The following is an 8,393-nucleotide window of genomic DNA, read 5'->3' on the forward strand; positions in this document are numbered from 1 at the left end:
AGAATTTTAAGAAGCCATTCATGTGATACACTATCGTAGGCTTTTTGATAGTCTATCCACGCCATACTCAAATTTCTTTGAGACTGGTGTGCATCCTCCAATATTGCTTTATTGACCATTAGATGATCTTTACAACCCCTGGCTCTGCGGCGACACCCTCTCTGTTCCTCTGCTATTATGCCGTTCTCATGGCAGTGGTCATAAAGCACTTCAGCCAATACAGCAGTAAGTAATTTATACATACTTGGTAGGCACGCTATTGGTCTCCAGTTTTTCGGATCTTCCGAGTTTTCATTTTTGGGTATAAGTATGACTTTACCTGTAGTAAACCAATCTTCTAACTTCTCTATTCCTAAGATTATATTTGTAAATAATACAGCTAAATATTTGTGAACACTAGTCAAATACTTAATGTAATAATTTTGAATTTTGTCTATTCCCGGTGATTTCCAATTCAATAATTTTTGTATAGCAAATTTTACTTGATGTTCTGTAATCTCTTCTACTTCTACTGTATTATTATTATTATTATGTTTTTTTATTTCTATAAAAAGGTTTTGGTAATTATTAAAATTGTTTCATTTATTTAACAGAACATTCTGACCAGGGGATTAACAATGATGATCCCGAAATGCATTATCGTTTTATAACCAACACGATACTTGAATTTTAAATAAATGCATCTGATTTAAATTAATTATGGTTTTAAGTCTTCACCCGTTTGAATACCGGAACTGGAACATTTAAAACAAATTTAAAGTATTTAAAGTATTTCATTTTATTATTTTCACTCCAAATAATTAATTAATGAATCATTTTGTCAATTTGTACCATTTACAACAACATTTATTGAAGGAACAATATCCATTTTTATCTAAACTTTTCCATGAACAAAACTACCACTCAAATTAAAACAGTCTAAATCTGCTGTCAAGTGAGAAATGCCGTCTCTGCAATGAAATTTTTCTGAACCACGGTCTAGATAATTCTCTAAATCGTCATCTAAACATTGTCTCTGCAATTGGCCCTATATGTATATCAGAAGACTACTACATGCTATATACATCCAGCATATAGTCTACAGAAACTTTTTAGAACAGAAATAAAATAAAATCTTCACATAATGTAAATTGCCATATACTCTACACCTCAAATTTGCTATTTAGCACGACATTTAATTACAGTAGAACCTCGAAAACTCGACCTAATGTGGACCGAAGGGTGGCCGAGTTTGTGAAAATGCCGAGTTATCGGGAATGGGGTTAAAAAAAATAAGTACGAGTATTTCCTCAGAAAATACTGTACTGTACTTGTACAGTATTTACTTGTACAGAATATAACAGAGAATAAACTGCCCAAATACCCTTAAACAAAGGAAAAGTACGTCCTTTATGAAGGCATAGAGCCACTACATGAAAATGAAAATTAATGAATACACTGTGTACAGTAATTTACCTGATAAGACAGACCTCAGAAAAATACTTTATGAGAGCTTTTATACTTTTATAAAGCTGTCTATAATGAAAATTAATTAACTAAGGATTTTTTCGCCCTGCCAAGGTGTGGACCAGTTATCCGGAATGCTAAGTTATCGAGGGACGAGTTTTCGAGGTTCTACTGTACTATGCAGTTGAGAAAGTATTTCAAACATTGTTTTTTGGCTTTCCCCCCCATCTTTTTTGTTTTATTTCTATTAGCAGTTCACTGTGTTAAGCATACAAATTGCAAAATGGCCACCAAATCAAATTTTTTGGCATTTTTTTTTATAATTGCACTATTTGAAAAATCCTTGCTCAATTCTGATTGAGCAATGAGTTGTTTTCATTCAATTAACTGTTTTCTATCATCTGACAAAGACTTATGACAATTTGTGCAATGGAATTTTAGTTTTTGGTTTTGTTTATATGCCATTTCAGTAAATAAGTAAATTAACACTCCATATAACACTCCATAAAAAAAAAAAAAAAAATGCATTAAACTGCAATAATTGTGATGTTTTTGCCTATTTGTACTTATATTTTAAAAGAACTAAACATTAAATTATTTAATAATAGTAATAACTTTGATGGAAAAAGATGGCAAGAAAACAAACCTTTTGTTGCAAAAAAATTCAATAAAAATTGAAAAATTTCTATATCAATCTTAAAATTTTGTAAATAGACAGAGCCATGAACATATTACTTACAAAAGACAATGGCTGTAGGAAATGCAGGCAAACATACTTAAACCAGAGCTTTTCAGGAAAGTTACACGAATAGTGCTGTAGGAGTCAAAAGTCATTCCCATATATCCCATGAACTGCCTCAAAAGTGTTAATAAAAACTCTAATATGTTGATATTTTTACAGATTTTTGAATATAATAAAATAAGTATATTTTATCTGTATAAAACATTGGTCCTTTAATAATATATATTTTGTTAATAAAGTAATTGATAAACATACCTCCTAGTAAATGTTTCGTTGTTGATGTTTTTCCAGCATTATCTAAACCAATCATCAAAAGTGTGATTTCCCTATAAAAAATAATTTGCAACATGAGAAATAAATCAAATAATCTTTTAAAATTTGTATTATGTATTATGTTTGTAAAAATAATAAATAAAGGTTAAGTATTATAATTTATTAATTACAATTAAAGTGACTATTATTATGTATGACATTATACCATATTTTTGCAGAATGACCGGCATGCCGGTCCATCCATGAAATCAGATATTTCCATATGATAAAATCTGGCATGCCGGTTTAAATGAGGTTATATATTCCTCTCTAGAGAACACATTAAAAAAAACAAGTTACATCACGTAAAGAAGAAAAAGTTTTTATTCAAAAACTGTGAAACTGTCAGCATTACATCAAAAACTACAATTATATGTTTAATTTCTTCATTTTGTGTGTCAAACTTCTGATGGCCACTCGAGTGCTGTCATCTTTGAGTGGATTATCAGAAGGATAAAGCTACTGAGAATGTGAGTGATAATGTTTTCAATACTGTTTGTGTAGTGACCATTTGAGATCTGAATAATGGGGGGATCTGGAGCTGATATTTTCCCTTGCAAACTAAGTAGTAAGAATCTGACAAAGGGTTATGACTGCAGGTGTTGGTACAGTAATCCTTCAAACCAATAGTTTTGGTTTTGTTATTGATAATAATTGGTTTTGTAAGCATTGCATTCGTGTCTGTACTGCTCTAGTAAAGCCTTACTGTTAAGGTCCCGTTCACTCCTAAACCATCTCCTTATTCTTCTAAATAGTTTTTTCTTGTCGTCAAGCTTGGCAGTCCACCAAGGGATCTATTTGCATGTTCTCTGTTTCAGCTTGACAAAGTAAGATTGTCAGATTTTTACAACTAGATTAAAGAACACTTAAAAATAATTAATGATATCACTCTGTAATTTTCACCCCACCCTATCCCACTCCAGAAAAGTAAAGTTGAATGAATTTTTAATTAATAATTAACATTATATTTTCCCTATGTAGTCTAGTTAAGATATCTGGCTGTCATCCAGAACATTTCCAGTTTGGTAACATTTCAGTTGGGGAAATGTCCAACGTAGTTAAGCCATCAACCTTAACCATACCAGGGACCCAGAATCAAATCCAGGCAGGTCGAAAAAAATACAGGAATTTTTCAGGGAGCTGTCCATCTCAATACATCAGACCCCATCCCTCACCATTTAGCCATCCCATTCTGGGTCCAGCCAAACCCACAATGGCCCGAAATAGGCCCTCTTAGTACCTAAAAAAGCAAAATATGTAAAAAAAAATTCTATGTAGCAATACAGACACTAATACCATAAATATTCATAAATTTTATTTTAATTTAGAATTTCAAATATTTTAACGATAAACCCATAGCTTTTGCAGGGAGAGGATACGGATTGGCATATAAGGACAGGCCATTCTGCACGCATCCATGCCGAAATCTGCCAGCGCCATTACAAAACATATACATCGAAAAATTAAAAAGAAAGGCAGATAGCATCCTCTCTCATTTCAATAAAGGCAAGGAAAGTTTAGCTAAAATAAAAGACTTCTGACAATCCTAGGTGCAAGTTACCATTGTGCCAGCACCAAGTATAGTGTAAATGAGATATGGGAGTTTAAGATTCCAAAGAAAATAGCAGAGAAGGTGTCATAGATCCATTCCTAGCAGATGACATAAAGGCCAGAAAGACAAAGGATATAAATCATGATTTTATCTGAAAATTCAAATTTAATTAACGTAATAAAAAAGTATTAATGTTATGATTACAATACAGATGATTACTCACAATAAGAACAAAAATCAAATTAATGGGGTAAAGATAAAAAGGATTTAAAAACTAAATTCAATGTTATTAAATTACGGTATACTTAAATTACTAATATATATATACATTATATAAAATATATATATNTTTGTAGATATAAGTTCTATAGATAAGAAATTTAATACTAGAAAAAATTATAATTTTGAGTAAAAAAGTTTTTTCCAAAATAAAAAACAAAAAAAAACTTTAAAAAAGATTGAAAATGTTTAGTTGACTAAAGAATAGAATATTTACAAATACAGTCAAGTCCATGTAACAGAGCAATAGATAAGGGAGCAATTTGTTTAAAAATGCTCTCTCTTATTCACAATTTTCTCCTGTTTTACACTAATGGGTCTTCTGTCAACAGAGCACCAGATAGTAGAACAGTCTGTTTTAAATGAAAACTGTGTCAGCAGCATTTTTAGAGAATCAATCTGCATAAGGAACAGTTTTCTAAGGAAGACCCATAAGGGTCTGTCTTTAATCTTACAGTGCATCACCACCTTGAGCATGGTGACAAAGCACTCCAGATTATAATATTTGGTTAATTTTCTAATAAATGGACAATCAAAAGATTTCTCACAGGATTATAATGAACACATGTTGATTTTATTGGACACACATGAGAAGCAATGAAATATTAAAAAGGTATCATAAAATATATGTGCAGATCACATGTAAGTCCTTATCTTAAGAGGACAAGAAGTGATTAGTGTTCAGATTTTAGATGTCATGTGAACTTACTTTAATCCAGTACTGTGCTTGTTTTTATACAGTACATCCCATTAGAGAGAATTCAGAAATTTTGGGAAATGTTCACAACTGTATTTCTGGGAATAAGTGAAAGTAATGTGACCGGTAAATATACTGTATTTACTGATTATTTGATATAATAGTTTCCGTTCTTATATCAATTTTATCAATAGGATGTAAATACAGTAAAATTATGTGGTAATGAATTTTAACATTTCCAAGTGTGTTATAAGTTACATAGCCCTCCTAAGATATGAAAAAGTGAAGAGTATCAAATATCATTAACAACCCTCTGGGTAATCTTGTTACTTCAGATAAGAGAGTAGTCCAGATAATGGAGCATGATACAACAATCCTGAGAGTGCTCTTTTAAGCAGACTTGACTGTATATGAACTTATCTGAAAAATATTTCTATTTTAAAATAAAAATATTATATTATTTTATGTTGAGATGATAATGCCAAATATAAGCCAAATATCACTTTATTTCATTTGATTATATTTATGCTATTTTTAATTAATTTATATGACATTATGGTCTAAAGAAGTTCTCTCATGTGGTCCAAATAATATTAAGAAATTAATTTTTGAATTGAATTACTTAGAAAATTTTAGAAGGAAAAAGTAATCCAGAGCAAGATTAATTCACAACTACCAAAAGCCAGGCAGGTATAGAACCAATTTTAATATCTGAATCTTAAGCTCAATTTTCACATCCAGATATGTTTAAATTTAGTATGCAGCCATATTGGTTAACTTTTGCCACATAGACTGTGCACATTCAATGTCTATAGGTCTTCAATAGTTCTCAGCTAAAATTCTTATTCTAGCATGATACATGTATGTATATAAATCAAAGTTTAAATTGTAATACCAAACAAATAAAACCAAATTTTTTAACTATATTTAATTCCAAAATTAATTCTAATTACAGTGCATTTTCATTAATCTGAACCTTGTTTAACCTTTTTTTTGTTTTTTTTCTAAATGTTTCAGCCAAAAGCAAAAAAATAATAATTTACTTTTTTAAAAACATAACACATTACATCATATGTGTCAAATATAGTACAGTAATAGTAATACCTCCAGAAGACATAACTTAAGTTGAAAAAATAATGTAAATCGAATAACCTCCTAAAAAAACTATTTAAACTCCTAATAAGTCCCTAATATGCATTTCTGATAAATGTATATACATTAATAATTACCTAACACTTTAACAACACTAGATAATTATTAGTTATCTCATTTATCTCATTTCCAGCTTCTGTGGATATTCTGATATATATATACATGCTAATTAATGCTAAGTTAAAAAATAATAATAAAAAAATAAAAAAAACTAAAATACACTTGGTCCTCTTTATACATCTTTTCCCTATAATGACATAGTCAAGGTATTACTGTATAGTACAAAAACTGTTTCAAATAAATGTATTAGTCTATAATCCTTTCTATTTTTTTTTCGTATACAATCCTGCTACCCTGTATAATAACTACTGTAGTTCAGAATAGCAAATGTGTGTTATATTCACTTACAACAGTACTTGATGGCACTATCACAAGCAATATTCTGAGGTTAATTAAAAACAACATAAAATGAAAAAAAAAAGTCCAATGATATTTGGTCTATATTTGGCATTAAAATCCACATTTAGAATTGATCAAACCTAAATATATCACCTTCTGAATTAGTGCTACTTTTAATGCACCAACAAATCCATGTGAATGGATCTACTTCACACTTTTTAGAGGTCTTTAGTATCCATGAATTACTGAATGTATGCTTTTACATTATAACTTACATTAAAATTCACATGATTTGTATTACATACTATATTTACTTGAATGTAATGTAAGATGCCCCTTTTTTCAGGTTTCAATAGTCATATATAGTCAAATCTCAATACAACACCTCAATTTAGTGCCAGTTTCAGAAACTAACAAGTAGTGGTGCTATATTGAGATTTGACTATATCAGTCAACTGCAGAGACAGTTTATGTTAAATGACATTTAACAGCCAAACAGCATCTAGATGTTGGCTGGCTGAACCATAGTTTAAAATGTGCTGCAAAGATGATGATTATCTATTTCTGAACGCAGTCTAAACGAATCTCGGAAAAATGTTGGCTCTTACTTTCTTCGCCATTACTCCCAATTTAGGCATTGTTTGGCCAATCGGGTTATTCACTTGTGACGTCAGAAAAAACTCCAATAAGGTTGCCAGCTATATTCCGAAAGCTTCCAGAACATAAAATCTTAAGGCCATCAACAACCTTTGTTCAGAAGTTAATTTACAATCCTTTTCCATTTCAATATTTAATTTTGTCACCAATATGGTTTAAAATATGAACAAATCCTCATTTAGAAAATTTATATCAAATTCGAAATTTGTCTTCAGAAGAGATTTTTAAGGAATTATTCCAACATTATATTACTCTCTCCTATCATAATTGTCAAGATGAATAATTTTAAATATTTTATTATTATTGTAAAACAAATATTCACAAATTACATTGGAATAAAGAATACCTCGTCCCGTAACCCACGGGAAAGAAGGTACCTATTTCTCCCCTTTACTGTATTAATTGCTCTTTACTTTCAATTAGTTCTCTTCTTCTCCCTTTTCCACTTCTCAACAAGTTTCCAAAAGAGCTTTGTGTACTAATCTCAAAAAATTGTATTAGGTAAATCCTGATTAACTAATGAATGATGTATATCTGATGATTGCTGCTGATTTGAAGATTGCTGTATGCCTTGAGATTGATGTATATCCTGCTTTTGCTGATCTGCTGTATTGGCCTCAAAGATAGCATCTCCAAGCACTCTATTGAGTATAAGTGATGTGTGTATAGCTGCCTGTTTCTGAAGGATACTAATATCAATGTTGGATTCTAATTGATCTATGTATTTCTTTATGTTTTTTGCTACTATTCCTGTTGCTCCTATTACTATTGGAACAACAGTCGTCTGTGTATTCCACAGGCGGTTAACTTCCAATTTCAGAAAATGATATTTACTCAATTTTTCAATTTCTTTAGCACCAATGTTATAATCTGATGGTACAGTTATATCTATTAAAAATGTTTTATTACGATTTTTATCAACATAAATTAAATCTGGTCTGTTGTGAGATACAGTGACATCAGTTTGGACAGGCATTTCCCATAGTATTTTGGCTGAACTATTTTCCTTAACTTGTGGTTGGAGTAGAATTTCCTTCCACCATTGGTCAGCAACTTCTATTTTATGTTTTCGGGCCAGGCACCAGTAGACGTACTGGACAAGGTTATTATGACGTCTTACATAACTAGTCCCCGCCAGTTTTTCACATCCTGATATA

This window comes from Centruroides sculpturatus, unplaced genomic scaffold, assembly GCF_000671375.1.
Source record: "Centruroides sculpturatus isolate CEXI.00-Female unplaced genomic scaffold, Cexi_2.0 scaffold1175, whole genome shotgun sequence".
NCBI lineage: Eukaryota > Metazoa > Arthropoda > Arachnida > Scorpiones > Buthidae > Centruroides > Centruroides sculpturatus.